We start from the raw sequence: 18791 nt of genomic DNA, 5'->3' as shown, positions 1-18791 counted from the left end.
GCATAACTCACTTTTAAAATATGAGTTCTAAAATCTATTAAATTGTATTTGAACGTTTTATTTTCCTGCCTGTTTAGTGAATAATACATTCAAATTGTGTCTGGGGTAATGCACTTGTCTGACTTTCGTTTTTACAGTTTTACTTTGGTATTTGTTTACATAAAAGAATGAAGTTGATATTAAAAATCTATATAGAGTAGATGTTATTAAAAAAAACAGGATACTTATGACACTTTCTTAGAGTACCAATCTAAGTGTTAATGGTCAAAAGTGCCCAAGAGTAAAGTTAAAAGTCTGACAAAGTATTTACTTGAACAAGAAACATGAACGTTGTTGTTGCTACAAAAGTATGTTTTGTATCCTCTCAGTAGCCAGTTGTCGGTACTAACATGATTAAGATCACCCATTTTATGGTAAATTTCCAGTTTATAAGTATATTATTGAACTTGGAATAAGTTTTCAGCTCACTCAGGAAGAGTTGATTTCAAGCGGCATTTAAAACTGCCAAATTCACAACATCAAATTGACTCAAACTCTTAATTCGATTGATACCGTAGAAGTGGGTATTTTGAGACTGGATCGATGTTCCTTATAAACTATTACCATAATCTCCGAAGATTACCAGTGGTTATTTGACCCCGATATCAATATAAACATAAATATTAGAATAAATATAAATAGACAGACATTGACTGCAAGTGCTCTAATATGATAACGGTTTTATTCCGTTTGATCTAAAATCAAAGGTTAAAAAAATCTAGAAAAACTAAAATCGTTTACAAGTATAAGAATATTTTTTTGTGACCGAATCAGTCAACAAAACCAGTCTTCCTGCTTTCTAACATAGTTTCACTTTTCTCATCTGATATTCTTTTTTCAATTACTGAGCACATTGGCAATCGATATCCAAACTGAGGTACCATCATAGGTTGCATGAATACTGGACCAAATGAGGTCGAAGTAATGCCTTGCATGACAATAATATTTCAGCGTAGTTTAAGCATATTGAACAAAATTGAACCTAACTGTTGACTAAGACCGTTTTGTTATGCAATAATCTTTTCTGGTTAATATATTAAAGAAATTAAACAGGCTTAATTTCTTTTCAACTTAAATGTCAAAATCGAAGCTGATGCAGCTTTAAGATGTATTTTAGAAATATGTTAAAGGGTTTTGTTTTCATGCAATCAAAAGTGTTCATTTTCGGCTTTCTTAACATTTTCAAGTTTAACAAAAATTATGCTTTCAAATCACATAGAAATAATTTTCGTATGTCTACTTTTCTGGAAAAGGCAGTAAAAAGGATGAAAAGGCAGTGCATTTTTTTTTAATTGATTTCAGCTTTATATTTCAATGAATGAAAAAAGACTTTTACGAACTGTACCATTCAATATGATTAATAATAAAGAAAATATTATATATTACGTAAAAGGTCAAGTTTATTTAGGTTAAAACATCAACAATATACATAGGTAGTTAAAAATAAACTACTCAATTAAAAGTAAAACAAAAGCACGTCATTATAGCTACAATACCGTAAGACAATGCTAATATTTTTATATTATGAAAGCCATACAATTTGGTTCCAATGAGGTCCTTTATAAGTATCGGCTTAATGTGGTTAATCAAATATAAGGGGAACATGATGGTACGCATCAATCATTAAAACAATATTTTTATCTATAGGCGACGTTTCTTTTGCGTTCTTCACTTTCACATTCCAAGAGACATTTGATAAAGTTTTATGTTTGTAGCTGGGAGATAGATTTAATCGAATCAGGAAATATATTCTAATCCTGGATTGCATAATGATAATATGTTGATTCGATACCTCTTATTTCACATGTAACATAGTTATGGACCTTTCCAGAATCATTATTTTACACTTAAATTGTAACTTGAAACAGGTTTTTTTTCTTGTCGGGCAGTAGTACTGCTTTGCAACAATGTTACTCAATGAAGAGTCAACAACTAGCGGATTTTTAATTCTTGTTGATTTTAAGATAATATTTGATTTATATAAATAAAACAAACTGTGTATTAGTATTTTGCCTTCCAACATACTTATAAAGCTGGAAATGTTTGTAAGTCAAAGTAACAATTTCATTTTGTTTACTTCTCACCTTTGCTCTGCACTGCTACGAATCAGTATCAAAACCAGTATACTTCCCAACAAGAAATATAATTTGTATTCAAATATAATTTATTAACTAGCTTCGGGCTTTCGGAAGTGAGTTTCGAGAAAGTTTTAAAACGACTAGTTCTTGTATTGTGAATTTGTGTTCGTTAATTTACAAATATGACAATATTAATGATAAATGATAAACAGAAGTGCTGAAAAATTACCTGGTGATACACTCCAGGTGGAAACTTCCACCAGCAGAGGCATCGACTCAGTGATTGTAAAAGAAACTCATCAAAGATACAAGTCTAGACGCGCGTTTCGTCTACAAGAGACTCATAAGTAACGCTCGAATCAAAAAAATTAAAAGGCCAATTAAAGTACGAAGTTAAAGAGCATTTAGGACCAAAAATTCCGAAAGGTTTTGTTAAATACAGCTAAGATAATCTATTCCTAAGGTAGAAAATCATGCGTTTTCCGTACAATTCAAATTTTGTGAACAGTTAATTTATAAATATGACAATACCAATGATAATTCATATCAAAACAAAAGTGCTGACTACTGGGCTGGTGATACCTTCGGAGAGGAAACCTCTACAAGCAGTGGCATCGACGCAGTGGTTGTAAAAAAAAACTCATCATTCCTATGGGAACGAAGTGTGCGCCTCTCCTTGCCGACCTATTCTTATTTTCATATGAGGACCTCTTCTTATTTTCATATGAGTCGGGGTTCCTTCAGATACTTGTCAAAAACAAGACGATAAAAAAAGCCAGATATACTGATGATGTTCTTTCCGTTAACAATCCAAATTTTTCTGAATGGGTTCCATTAATATATCCTCCAGAACTAGTAATTTAAGAAACAACATACACGGTTTCCTCTGCCTCAATTTTAAACTTAAACCTCGAATTTGAGCCCAGTAGTCAGCACTTCTGTGTTGACTTGAGTTATCATTGATATGTTCATAATATAAATTAACTGTTAAAAAAACTTTGAAATACTAAGGCTTTTCTACCTCAGGAATAAATTACCTTAGCTGTATTTGGCAAAACTTTTAGGAATTTTTGGTCCTCAATGCTCTTCAACTTCGTACTTTATTTGGCCTTTTTAATATTTTTTGATTCGAGCGTCACTGATGAGTTTTTTGTAGACGAAACGCGCGTCTGGCGTAAATATAAAATTTCAATCCTGGTATCTATGATGAGTTTATTGACATAAGCGGGAATCTCAGTACCAGAATCTACGACAAACGAGACGATTTTGATTTTGAAATTATAAATTTCCCCAACTAGCAGCAACATACCAACTTCACCTGCATATGGGCTATACATTCCCCAATTTATTCGGTATTCAAGAGCTTGCAGCTGCTATTCAGACCTTATAAAACGTCACCAGTGTCAGAGCAGAAAGTTGTAAGCCAAGGTTATGTCAAAGAACGTGTCGTCCTTTTTTCTAAAAAAAAGTTCATTGGAAGATACCAAGACATTGTTGATAAATATTCCGTATCAACTTCACAAATAATACATGATGGTCTTGAAGTATAGATTCGAGATACAGACGTTGTTTATCATTTTAATTACGTGTTATAGTGTTTCTTTTATTTGTCCTTGTACAATTTTAACCTTTACTGTTTAGTCCATTTTTGTAATATTCTTTTGGCGTGGCTCGGTAGTTATACATCCCGCCATTGTGTGATTGTGCTATGGTCAATTTTATATTCTTGTCTTTCATTTTTGCTTATGTACTTTGTCTATATGCCATTTTGTTTTTCTTTGTTGAAATAGTTATTTGTTTTATAGTGATTAAGATTATATTACAATGTTGACTGCTGAACCCCAATTTTTGACATTTTTACCTATTATGTCTGTTTGTTTTGCTCACACATTGTTGTCAATATAATAGAATTCTATGCGACTGTCATACAAGTGAGTATTTAGCTAACTTTAAAAACTAGGTTTGATCCACCATTTTCTACATAAGTAAATGCCTGTGCCAAGTCAGGAATATGACAGTTGTTTTCCATTTGTTTGATGTGTTTGAGCTTTTGATTTTACCATTTTATAAAGGACTTTCCGTTTTGAATTTTCCTTGGAGTTCGGTATTTTTGTTATTTTAAATTTCATCAAAGACACGAGGCTAATTGTGAAGCTAACGCTTGTACTTAATCAAGAAGAAAGGGATTGTCATCTTCTTACATATTTCAAATAGATATAGGTGTAATATATAGATTTGAAGTAAAATGTCGCTTATAAAAAAAACCTGAAGCATAAATAATAGCTATTAGCTTAATTGTCCTTACGTTGTTTGGTTTTTTTTACATATTTGGGTTACTGCCTTTGGTTAGTTATGAAATATAACTGAACCTCATATAAAATCAAGCACTGATTCTCTCGGAGGATTGAATTCATTCTTTTTTAAATAGTTTTAAATAGTTGCAATATTTACAATAGTTTTCCATGAAATACTTTAAAACAATGAATGTGGAAATTCAATGATCACCGTGGACATAAAACTATAACATTTTTAATATTCTTATGGTTATAAAACACACCAGAACTGAATATAAAACATCACATTTGCAACAAACATTCAAAGCAAGAAACCACTTTATAACTAAATTGCCAATAAAGTTACTCTAAGATTCATGTTATCATAATTCGTTTCATAACTTTGATCATTTATACAATTGAGTGATTTGGAGAAGATATCAAACATTCATTTAACGGTTAAAACCACAAACTGATTCTTTTCCATTTTACTTGGAATTAATGCATTGTAAAAACCGTTATTACCACTTCTACAAAGAAGGCTTTAAAGTTGGAAAATATTTTAAGTTGTTTTTCTAATACAAACAAATAATAACATAACAGTAAGTAAATTTTCAAATCTTTTATATATGTACGGTTACCTTTATGTACTTCTTTTTCGAAGTAGTACCCGGGCCTCGGTGGTAGTTACTATTGTAATTACTAGCCAGTCAACACTGAGGTTGTGGGTTCAAACCCAGCTCGTGCGGGTGCACTCGACTCCAATCTTAATTGACTAGGATTGTGAGTTTTCATATCGAAGGTCGGTGTTTTTCTCCGGGCACTCCGGCTTCATCCACCAATAAAACTGGCCGCCACGAAATAGCCCAAAAGCGGTGCTTAAAAGTTAAAACACCAAAATTCAATCAATCAATCAATCGAACTAGTACCTTTATTGTTGCTTTTATATTTTTCGTTATTATTTTTGTTTTATTATTCAACCAATATCACCGCAAAAAATGTTTTAGAAATACTTTTCTTTATCGTGATCTGGGGAAAAAGTTTTTCATACACAATTTATCTTCAGCACACATTTTATCTACAGGCAAAGTGGATCATAGATGAATTTTGCTTTTCGTCTTAAGTCCCTTGTGATTATAGTACTCGTCAATAGATATAAGAAGATGTGGTATGAGTGCCAATGAGACAACTCTCCGTCCAAGTCAAAATTTATAAAAGTAAACCATTATAGGTCAAAGTACGGTCTTCAACACGGAGCCAAGCTATAAAGGGCCCCAAAAATTACTAGTGTAAAACCATCCAAACGGGAAAACCAACGGTCTAATCTATATAAAAAACGAGAAACGAAAAACATTTATGAACAACATCAACAAACGACAACTACTGAACATCAGATTCCTGACTTAGGACAGGTGCAAACAATTGTAGCGGGTTTAAACGTTTTAATGGTACCAAACCTTCACCCTTTTTCTGAAACAATAGTGTAACATCACAACATAGAAAGTCACACTATAAAATTTCAATTGAAATGACTTAACTCAATCAAAGGACATATCAACACCAGTGAACATACACTGAACAAATAAATTTGACCTATGATACAATGTAAATACAAAATAAATAAACTAAGGGAAGAATAATAAAAGTAACATGTTAAACTGCTATGAAATGTTAAACAATTTAAGAAAAATAATATGCTCGAACAAAAATATCAGCCATTTGCAATTACTTTAAACACAGGTAAATGAAAATAATTTACTTATATATCCCTGACTTTCAAATTTTTAAATTGTTATTTTCAAGGTAAATAATTCATTGGGTGAATGTTCATATTGAAATATAATTTACACTTGTTTAGAGATTACATGATGTAGCTTTATTTTTGGTTATCACTCAGTTATCAGCATTTTGTCCTGTTTGTAATTGTCTGGTTTTAAAATTCTTTCGACGAAGCGTAGTCTTGTTTGAAAAACTAACATGGCATGTTATTTTGTGAGTTTGTGTTTATGTCTGTGACTGTGTATTTGTATGTGTATTTGGGGTTCAAACGTTATTCGGAACTTTTAGAAGGTTTATTAGAGGCTTTCTTTGTCCTAGCTAATGCTATATGGGTGCATACAAAAATCGTCCAATATCAGAAAAAATGATAGTCTATGGTATTCAAAGTATCAAAATATATGTTACAAGTATGTAATATATAATTGAGAATGGAAATGAGGTATGTGTCAAAGAGACAACAACCCGACCAAAGAGCAGAAAACATCCGAAGGCCACCAATGGGTTTTCAACACAGCGAGAAAATCCCGCACCCGAAGGCGGGCTTCTGCTGGCCCCTAAACAAAAATGCTGTCTATTAAATAAATAATACAGTTGTAGAAATAGTTGCTCTCGATTTTTAAAGAGGGGGGTTATTATTAGTGGTAAAATGAATAAATATTTCCTTAATTTTGTTAGTTATAAGGGTATTCTTGTCAATTGGAGGATGGAATAAAAATGAAAAGACAAAGACAAAGAAAGAAGGAAAAGAAAGGAAGCGAAAACGAAACATTTGACATTATTATTACTTGAATCATTTAAAAGAAAATCGAAAATATTTTTTTTAAAAAGCTCTTTTATACATGTAGCTCTAGATCTAAGTACTATTTGCTAAATTTTCGCAGTCTTAATTCTTTGGAAACCAGAATAATTGTCTAATCTGTATTCTTATCGGTTGTTTCCTAAGCCCGATTGTGACATTTTGACTAATTGTGGATTCGCATTGTAGGTGATGCAGGTGACGACTACACTGTCGACGCACCCAGTCTCGCTCCTTATTTTAGTTCGTCCGATTCCCTCAGATTATGTTTGTTCCATTGATATTTCTTCTTTGTCAATGTATAAGATTTGTACACCGATAAACTACTTTTACCTTAATTTTACTCCTCAATATTCAGCTTTAAAACTTTAAAACGCTACTTTTTTCCTTCTTTTTTTTTGTCCCTGTCATCACTGATGCAATTAAAAACAGACAATAACTGTCTGATGGCAAAACGAAAAAACGTCTTTAGAAAAAAAATAAATATTGAACAGATTTTGATATGAAACTGTCATTTTGATTGAATCGATTTCGATAGATGTACGATAGGATATAAAGCCATTCTCAGTCTTGTAATCAAACGTCAAACATTTCGAATGCAGTAAATTCCATAGTTTTCAAACCATGTGCTTCCTAACTGCTTAGTTCGTCATCACTGTGTTCAGTAATCGTTTTATTTAACCGAGTGTACAAAAGGTTTTGTATTGAATTGCCTGAACAGTCATTGTACAAATCTGCGTAAACACCAAGCGCATTATCGGAAAATTAATTTATTTTCTACAAGGAATAAATCCGGAAAAAACATTTGTAGCTAAAACATTGTAACAGAACATAATGTGTTTATCTAATCGGCCATTTAAGTTGGAGTTTTTAGTTCAAATTTGTTATTTAAACTAAAGTTCAATTGTTTGTGATTTCTACGTTTAAGAATCTAAATGTCACTGATGAGTCTTTTTTATTAAATTTCAATCCTTATATATATGTTGAGTTTAGAATTAATACTTGACAATTAATAATATGTTGAGAGCAGTAACCCGGTTATTATTTATTATTAATAACTTTAAATATTCTATATGATATCATTGACAGTCTTGTTATCAGCTAATTCCCAGGGTGTATCTACTTGGGAGTCGATCGTATGCGTTAAATCTAATCTATAATAACAATTATTGATAATACATATATTTGTATTCTTGGATACCTCATGATCATTAGGATATAGAATGTTAATATTTATTTATACTCCGAAGAAAATACATTGTGGCATTAAACGCCTGTAGATTTAAAAAAGCGAACTAACATTTCATATACATGTATATCACATGTATGAACTAATGAATATTTTACATTTTAGCGTCGAAAACAAGACCGTAATGGTGATACACATGTAACTTTAACGATCTTGCGTTCGATTGATTCTATTTAATGTTTTTAACTGTTATAGCTTTGAAAAGTCTTGTATGGTTTCAGTTTGAACATTTAAAAATTGATACCAAAAATAAAAGATTAGCAGAGAAGAACACGTAAAGATGTTTACCCGATTTGCTTTGTTTCTATTTTACCTTTTTTTTAAATTTGGCTTTGGTTCAAATTTAACAGGAATTCTATCGCGATAACAACAGGAGCAACTTTGTTCCTTGGATAATTTTGTCCTGAAAAAATGTACCAGTAGATAAAATTTTATAATGGAAAGCTTAAAACAATGAAAGAATAATTGTTTTACACAACACAATTGGATGAAACGATATTTTATATACATGATATTTTCCTATACTTAATTTTTTTAAGAATTTTTTTTTCCAAAGTCTATATCAAGCTATCAGAATCCGAAACCGACACCATTTTTTTGTAATTTCTCTAGTTTTAATCTTTGGGACTGGTCGTTTTCTTTCATTGAGGGAGGGGGGAATATCTAAATTTCTCTTAGTATCAGTAGTGGAAACAAAGCTTCAAGTGGGGAAGTTGTTTGTGATTTCAGGGAACTTTGTTTAGATATGTAAGGAAATGTAGTATGTATGATTGCCAATTAGAAACCTATCCACCAAATTTCAAATGAAGTGGATGTAAGCAATTATAATAGACAACAGTACGGCCTTCAACAACGAGAAAAACCAATACCATAAAGTTGGCTATAAAACAGCCTGATATAAAAAAAAAGATGTGAAATAATCAATTGAGAAAACTAACGGCCTATTTTATAATAAAAAAAAAATTAACGAAAAACTAATATGACAGACATGAACCATCGACAACCACTGAACTACAGGCTCTTAACTTGGGACAGGCACATAAAGAATGTGGCGAGGCTAAACATGTTTGAAGCCGCCAACTCTCTCCTAAACTGGGACAATGGTGCAACAGCACAACACAAGAACAAACTATACAAGACAATAAACTTAATACAAATATGAGAAACAGCAATAAACAACAACCACTCAATAATAGGCTCCTGACTTGGGACAGGCACATGTAGAAATTTTATTTAGATATGCCCGTTATGGTCTCACTGACATTTATCACACCTTCACTCAATTTCAGCACATTGTTCCTATTTTTTTTTTGTTAAGAAGTTAGAAAATTATTCTTTATACGGTCCTTGAATGTTGAACCTTGGGAATTTTATCTTAACAATGTCTTAATTTTCCTGTCAATTTTTTTTATTAATCCACTTCTCCATGTCATGACGAAAAATTATTCATATAAAGACATATTAAAAATTCCACACTTGGCTCCTAGATATCATCTTGAATCATTGAAATATATGCTCAATGATGAGTTTTACGATTAATCATGTAAGAAACCATTATTAATATTATTAGTGTTTTTATTATATGGAAAGGGATGAAATATTAAGAAACCCTTCTAGAAAACTTGCAAAAACATCAAATTTTTATTCCCTATTAGTGTCTTTCTTCATGTCCAACAAACAAACAGAAGATGGTGATGACTCACACGAATAAAACATTGAAATGAAGTTTGAAGCCAAAAATTAAGACACAATAAATATATATATGACATCTGAATCAAGTGTTAGACAAACTATCATGAATAAGCAGGTACTGATTTAGAGTATTCTTCAAATTAGCTATCGTTTTTGCATGTTTGAAATACATAGCTTCTCAAATATAGTAAAAACATTTTCGATGCCCCCCCATCTGAAGTATTGAAAATTTGAAATTTCCATTCCAAAAAATTGTCAAGGCCCCCCTTATTTTCCTCCAACCCCCCCACCCCTCCCCCCTTTTTCAGGTTACAAATGATCAGTCCCTAAATGTTTATTTGTAGATTTCTTTTTAAATAATTTTTTAAAATGCAAGGAAAATTTTTTTTTCTACTCATAATTTATTCTATCTAGATTGATGTGAATTGTCACATTTTAGTCATAATGATAAATCCTGGAACTCTTTTTTCAAGTTTAGGTCTTACGTATTTTCATTAAACGTAAAATGTAAATCGAGTGTGCAAAGGAATGCTCTTTTTTTTTTTTCTTTTGAAAAGTACTGTATCTTTATACACATGTGTACATCACTGTATGGTTGGTAAGTTAAACATAGCAATACAATGACATTAGGATTTATAACAATATTAAAACCTAGAATGACCTTTATTACGTCTGTCTGACTTTTCTATAGCAAGGTCACAAAAGAGTTCAATATTATAGAAGTAATTTGTCACATTCAACCGAATAATCGACAAACAGCTTGATTTTTTATACATTTCATTGACACTAATAATGTAATATTAATCAAAAAGTAGCATTTCTTTTTGTACTTTTGAAAACATGGAAGTGAATCGTTGAGTTGACAGTGAAAATAAGATGCTCTTATAAATCTGATCAGGTACCATTGTATTCGTGTGTGTGTGTGTGTGTGTGTGTGTGTGGAGTTTGTAGAATACATGCTTTTCCATAGCTTTTTTTTTGTAAAAAAAGTTATGTCATTTTGAAAATATTGGTTCACGACTTGATTCAATCGTTTATTTATTTATTTACTTAATTTGCTCATACAGATTGAAATGTTATTTGCATTAAATGATTTGTCTGATATTTAACATATTACTTTTAAATGACTGTCGTACAGGTTAAATACTAGGACCGCTGTAACAACTGGATCGACATCGAGCTTTTTTACAAAATGGTCGTATTTAAAAGACCAGCAGTGTAATAGTCAATAAACCATTGTTTCAAATAATAATTTTAAGAGATTTTTCCCGAAATTGTCAGTATATACATGATATATGTATATGAACATATGTGTTTCCGTATAGTACATTTGTTTCTGTCTATTCTATTTGTTACAAAAAACAGGTCTTCATTTTCAAGGTTTTCACTTCCAGTTTTAGAGTATATAGCGGTATCAACATCTATCACATTATATACAGTACATTATATGTGATTAAAAACATGTCGTACCACTGAATTTTTCAGGAAGAGGCAGCCTGTATTATAGACTGATCGAAATTTGACAAGTGAACGACGCAAGTTATATACGCTTCAGTCTATCGTTTCTGACATGAGGAAATTAACAATAATAATTTTAATATACTTTACACGAAGCAGAACAATAAAGCTGTCATTTATCATTTTAATACAGTTTCATCAGACTTTTATCCGACAATGTCATAAAACTAGAGGCCCTGAAGAATATTTGTCGCTCACCTAGGTCTATGTTAATCTTCAACAACGGATACTTTCGAACATTGTGGACACTCAATTGAAATGACACTTTGTACTCGGAGGACAGGTTGTACCAGCCCGCACTGTCTGGTAGTGACAGACTTTCCCACTCGGAGGACAAGCTGTACCAGCCCGCACTGTCTTGTAGTGACAGACCGTCCCATCTGGAGGACAGACTATAAGATTGTATAATACTTTTATATATTATTGTTCATTATTTACTTTATATCGACAAAGAGTATATCACAACCTTTTTTTTTGTTGTTGGTCTTGTAGTGCTGATAATTTTTTTCTATGTCCAATTTCTCTCTATCTTCTTTAGTCTTTGTCCAAAACATAAAAAAGGGTAAAAAATTATCATTTAAGGGCAATCACTTCTGTAAAAAGTGTAACTTGTAACCAGTAAGGCGTTAATGTCTTAAACGAACGTTCCAGTAAATTCTTGGATTCAAGCTGTCCACAAACAATACGGCAATACCAAAAATCTATAACTATCTATCTATGTTATGCACAATGAATGAACTAAAATATACACACGGACTCTTTGTTTATATAAAGTAACAATGAACAATAATATATAAAAGTATTATACAATCTTATAGTCTGTCCTCCGAGTGGGACAGTCTGCTCTGTAAATTCGATCAACTTTTACATTTACTTTGTACCCGGTACAAAGTGTCCTTTTAATATTATTACTCGTACGCAACTAATATATATACCACGTAACTCTGTTGGTTTACTGGTCTTCTTCTATATAGGAACATTGACCGAAATTTAACAGCTCTTTGGCAGCTCATCTGACAGCCTAGAGTTGGGTTTCTCATCCACTTGTATACCCGTGGTCGACTACATTAATTCCTTGATAGTTTTGTTCTCCAAATGTTCCCCTAAGGGAACATAGAGAATCCCACACGAGCATCCCTATAACCTTCGACCCGATCACTAACTTTCCCGCGAAACGTCTGAATCTATACAACGCTTCCTCCAGCGTAAAACATGTACTCCTACAATAAAATTCTTCTTATTTGTAACCATAGGGATCAATAAACATTACATTTAATTTAAAAGTAAATAAACAATTTCGGCAAACAGTGACTTATTTGAAGATCTTGTTTTGTTGATAATTTTTGCTATACAAAGTTTCTATCTATCTACTTTAGTATTATATTTTTCAAGATAATGGGCAAACATAAAAGAAAGAAAACGGTAAATATCGTCATTTAAGGGCAATAACTTCTAAATAGAAGTCTTCTGACAGTTTTTATGTGAATGCACAGTAGATAGATATCAAGATTCTTAACATTTCTGTTTCGGTCAGATTTTCTATATTTATAGCGTTTTTTATGATAAAGACAAAACTTGTATTTTACCCCTATGTTCTATTTTAGCCATGTCAGCAATGTTGATTAGCAAGCGGATTCATCGAAAACCTTTTTAAATGAGATACCCTAATGATGATTGTGGCCAAGTTTGGTTAAATTTGGCTCAGCAATTTCTGAGAAGAAGATTTTGGTTAACGGATAACGACGGCAACGGACGACGTCGGCCGCTAAGTGATGAGATAAGCTCACTTAGCTCTTTTGGCCATTGCAAGTGAGTAAAAAACGAAACCTCAGATCTAACCTGTCACTTAAACTTTCAAAAATAATTGAAGACATCTGTTCTTAAAGATGTTCATTTTCAAATATTCCTTAATTTTGGGGTGTTCCCTAGATAATTTATAAGAGTGTTTTGCCCATTGACCCCTATATTTCGCAGACGGCTTTAGAAACCAACATTCCTGATACACTTCTGACAAACTATTTCAAATTATAGTTACTTCTAAGACACCTCCTTACAGTTTAATGTCCATTTTCTCAACTGTGTTTCAAATAAGTATTTCAAAGACTTCCTTTTTACGCAGACAATTAACGCGGGTGTATTTTATGAAACAAGTAGACGGACTAAAATCTACCCTACTGTTATACATCATCTATCAAAAGATTTCCAATGTTATTCGTCAGTGGCAGGTAATATCACTGTTTATTGTCTTGGAATTCGTGTTGTGATGGCACTATTTAAGTTTACTTTTCGAATGTTTTGAATTGTACAGATGTGTTATTTAAGTTAATTAGTTAGGTTATCTGATGTCAAAGGCAGTGTATAGTTGACTGTAATAAAGGTTTGAAACGCCGTATTATTTTGGAGAACATATAGTAATGCTAGCTAGATGTATATCTTTAAAACGAGAGTGTGAACTAAATAGAACAGCCTACACAGGAAAGATCAACTTTGGCTTTATGGAGAATCAATCTCAGTCTTAGTGCTAAATACATAGTTTGAAAAATTAAGTGTATCTTTAAGTATAACTGCTCAAAATTGGATCAGTTAATATCAGCCTTGTCCGTCAATAGACTCTTAAAGAAATTCACCATAGATACAAGGATTAAACTTGTATACGCTAAACGCGCGTTTCGTCTACAAAAGACTCATTAAAGGGGCATTAACTGAGGCAATATACGTGATTTGCAATTGATAACTAAATCCCTTCTTTTTCTCTTGAAACGTCTGTTTATTGAAATATCACCATCAAGCTGTTTTAAATAGAAATGAAAGAATAAATGATAATAGTTTCTGTGTCCACTTAACTTAAAATATAGGGAGCCTCCACCAGGGAGGCTCAAAAATATTTAATAAGCTAAAATGTTTGTGTAAACAAAAAAAAACCTCTTAATATTAACTTAAGATATCAAAGTATAACCTAAATAACTTTTTTTTTAAAACTGTTTTATTAAGTATTGCAACACTAGCTTACAATTTGAAAAAGTAAACTATGATCAACTTTGTTTCTTTTATAATTTCATAGGGCGCATAGTTTTCGTTTTGAGCGCTTCATACAAAATATGCTTCAGTCAACACAAAAAAAAAACGGAGTGTATATCTCCAAGTTGATACGATATTCCAAGGCTTGTATTTCCTATCATGATTTCCTTGATAGAGTGTTGGTTGCTGCTCACAAGGAAGCTATTAAACCAAGAGTTCCAAGTGGTGAAGTTGAAATCGTTCCTCCGTAAATTGTACGGACGCCATCACGAGTTGGTTGACCGTTATGGAATATCCGTTTCACACATGACAACGGATGTGTTCCAGTTGTCGTAACAACAATCCCGTCCCCTTTCCCCGAATGTGACCTACCGAATTAGACTTATCAACGGATTTGTACTAAGATGAGCAACACGACGGGTGCCATATGTGGAGCAGGATCTGCTCACCCTTCCAGAGCACCTGAGTTCAACCCCAGTTTTTGGTGGGATTCGTGTTGCTCAGTCTTTAGTTTTGTATATTGTGTTTTGTGTACTATTGTTTGTCTGTTTGTCTTTTTTTCTTTTTTAGCCCTGGTGTTGTCAGTTTATTTTGGATTTATGAGTTTGAATGTCCCTTTGGTATCTTTCGACTCGCTTTTCAATCTTAGATTAACGAACTTCGTAAGAGACAAGCATTATAAAATCTGGTTCAAGAAAGTTCTGTAAGTTCTTTCATTAATAAAAATATATATGAAGATGGAATAGCGTGCTGAAATAATCTTTAGGAAATTCATTTCAGTGTGAATGTCCTACAAATTCCTTTTTGTTTTTTAAGAGCCTTAAATAAAGTTACTGTAATCTTTCCTCTAACGTCAAGCAATCAAGTTTTATGTAGATAAATCTAAACTACTCGATTTCTGGCACCATTATGCTTTCGCTACATTATTTCATCGCACGAACCAAAGCAGTTTTTTCTACCCTAATTTAGTATTTAGTGTCCCAGTCTCTTATAACTACTACTTAAGTTGTCATTTTAAACATCATGAATGAAACGTATATTGCCTATCAATTTCCTTCGATTGTGGGATATCATGTATTATATTAGCAGGACTTCATTGTTATCGAAGTAATATATCCGTTATGTTCGTATGAAGGTTGTCTTCGATGTTACAGTGGTTCACATATATATTTTAATTGTCTGTCATTTTGAGTTTTCCTTTATAGAAAACAAAAAACAAATGACTTGAAAAAAAGGAGATGTGGTATGGTTTCTAATGATTTTGATTTTGATTTTTGGTGTTTTAACGCCACTTTTAAGCACCGCTTTTGGGCTATTTCGTGGCGGCCAGTTTTTATTGGTGGAGGAAGCCGGAGTGCCCGGAGAAAACCACCGACCTTCGATAGGGAAACTGACAATCCTAGTCAATTAAGATTGGAGTCGAGTACACCCTCACGAGCTTGGTTCGAAATCACAATCTCAGTGTTGACTGGCTAGTGATTACAGTAGTAACTACTTAGACCACTCGGCCACCGAGGCCCCGTGGTTTCTAATGAAACAAATATATACCAGAAACTAGATGATGTGGATGTAACAATTATATAGGTCACCGTACGACCTTCAACAATAAACAAAACCTATACGTTATAATAAGCTTTATAGTGTTGTTTGTTTTTTTTTGTTTTGTAGTAGTGAAAATAGGTTTCTAGTTTTTGGCTATTTTTTCTGTATTTTTTTTTTTCGAAATAAAGATTTATGAACATTGAATGTAAAATTTTAAAATCATGTTCTCATTAAAAAAACAACATCGATTTAAAAACTAATTTAAAGAGTAGTGCTCCATGGTATCTTAACCATTATATAAATAACACATAGCTGAGAGGGTGATAGAGCAGATTGTTACCCCGAGGAAACATTATCAGTTGAGGCGAAACCAAGGTTGACGATGTCTTTTCGAGGGGTAACAATCTGCTCTATCACCCTCTCAGATATGTGTTATTTTATTTATTATACTGAATGTTCTGTTATTACTGTCGATTAAATTTCAAATTCAAAGTAATAAACTATGACGTCTTGTACATAACAACCATCCGTATTTATTAAAGCGCACACTTGATCAAGCGTCTCCATGAAGGGTAATAGAGTAAATTAACACCCTTGTATTAGCCAATCAAAATATGGAATTTTAACCTGTTACACAAGATGCGAAAAAAAATACCAACAGGCAAATTAAAAATAACATGTTAAAGGAAAAAAAACCACCACGACCAAGTGATATAAGACGACAATACAAATAAAAAATAACTATCAATTAAACACTACATAGAAGTCTTATGATTGAGCAACACAAACTCCACACACCAAAAAAAAAAACAAAAACAGGAGATTAGCCGTAGTGCTTCCATAATGTTTCTCATTCAAGTTTCACCTCAAAACAAGCAACTTTCAGCAAACGAACAACAGGTTGTTTAAAGATATGAGCACTTGTAAAACGCAACTGCAAACTTCAATCATAATAATAAATTCCTCCAGACCTACAATGTACATATGCTATAAAGTTTACTTTTATTTCAAGCTAACATCAACAAATTGCATAACTTAAGCTTTATTCATACTATTACGTTATTCAAAGAAGAGTTAAACATGCTTACTAAAACCACAATATGATTTGCTTTCATTCTAAGTGATCATTAATCCATCAAAAACATTGTTACATTTACAACTTCAATTACAATTAGAATTGCACCATGTCTAACAGTTGCTAATAGTTTCACCGTTTTGTGTTAAGATTTGATATTTTATATAAAAAAACAAGAAGATGTGGTATGATTTCCATTTTAAAAGACAACTCTCCATCAGAGTCCAAATGACGTAGAAGTTAACAACTTTTGGTCACCATACGGCCTTCAACAAAACCCATACCGCATATTAAGCTACAAAAATGACAAATGTAAAACAATTCAAACGAGAAAACAAACGACCGGATTTATGTACAAAACAATAAACGAAAAAGAAAAAAAAACCAAATGTGATATATAGCAACAAACGACAAGCACTGACATACAGGCTCCTGACTTGGGACAGACACAAATATATACATTTACTCGTGCAGTTATAAGAGTAGTTTCTTTCTGTGGAATCTCTGGTACTAGTGCAAATACACAATTATTTGCGATAGAGAGGCATATGATACCAACCTCACAAGTCGAAAATAGACTGACAATGCCATGCTAAAAAAAACAAAAAAGACAAAAAGACAAAAAAAAACCCATATACAAAACAGAACAAGGAAAACTAAAGACTGACAAACCTTGTTTCATTCTGATTGTAAATTCCTGGTACACGAAATGCACTAGTATCGGCATTAAGGGCCAACCCGTGGTAAAATCAATATACAATCAAGTCCCAATGAATTATTTCTATTCTATTAGGACAAAGACGGCATTTCTTTTGGATCGAAGCAACTTTCAATAAGGGGGCGTCCATTTGATTATGAGGGAGGTGCTGGTGGTTTATAAGAGGGCGTCCATTTGATTATGAGGGAGGTGCTGGTAGATTATAAGGGGGCGTCCATTTGATTATGAGGGAGGTGCTGGTAGATTATAAGGGGGCGTCCATTTGATTATGAGGGAGGTGCTGGTAGATTTTGGAAATAAATGTTCTAGTCCCCATTTACTTAAATTAGATAATCTTGCCTTATAACGCATTAAAATAAATATTCTGGCCCCATAATATTCCTTATGTGCTTCGCTCGCCATTTTTACAAAGACAAACAATAGTTACGGATAATCCAATAAGCGCTATGGATGCATAAAATTTGTAAAGATTTATTGTCAGTGGTAGATTCATGGGGCTTACCCACCACCTGTTTTTGACCGGAAAAATATATCAATGTTTAATTTCATAAAATCGTCATAAATATTTGCCACGCCAGCTCGGAAGATGTTTTACTGCTAATTACTAATAAGGACTATAACGCCTTCCTTCCCTAGGAGCCTGGGTCTGTCCCTGGTTGTTGTGCTATAATCCAGCTTAAAATCCCCCTACCACATGCTCGTTGGTGAGCAAGGGACTTTTTACAGTAATGGAAAAGGTACTTGTAAAATAACCTGTGTTTACCTTAAAATGAATGCGCGCAAATGTATTCTAAAGCTGCAAACTTAAGGATTTTTTATGCGCAAATGAAATGGTCATGCGCGAAGATGTAATGCATCGCATTTTCATACCTCCATATAAAAACCGAATAATTGTCATGATATTCAAATTCAGTAACATGCTTAATATGATACAATCCGTCGGTGTTTGATTTACTTTCGATATAAAACATAGTTTAGCTCTATTTTCAACAAGAGAGGGATTTTAGAACTGTC

Source organism: Mytilus californianus, unplaced genomic scaffold (assembly GCF_021869535.1).
Source record: "Mytilus californianus isolate M0D057914Y unplaced genomic scaffold, xbMytCali1.0.p SCAF_7, whole genome shotgun sequence".
Lineage (NCBI taxonomy): Eukaryota > Metazoa > Mollusca > Bivalvia > Mytilida > Mytilidae > Mytilus > Mytilus californianus.
Note: the sequence above shows the minus strand (reverse complement) of the source record.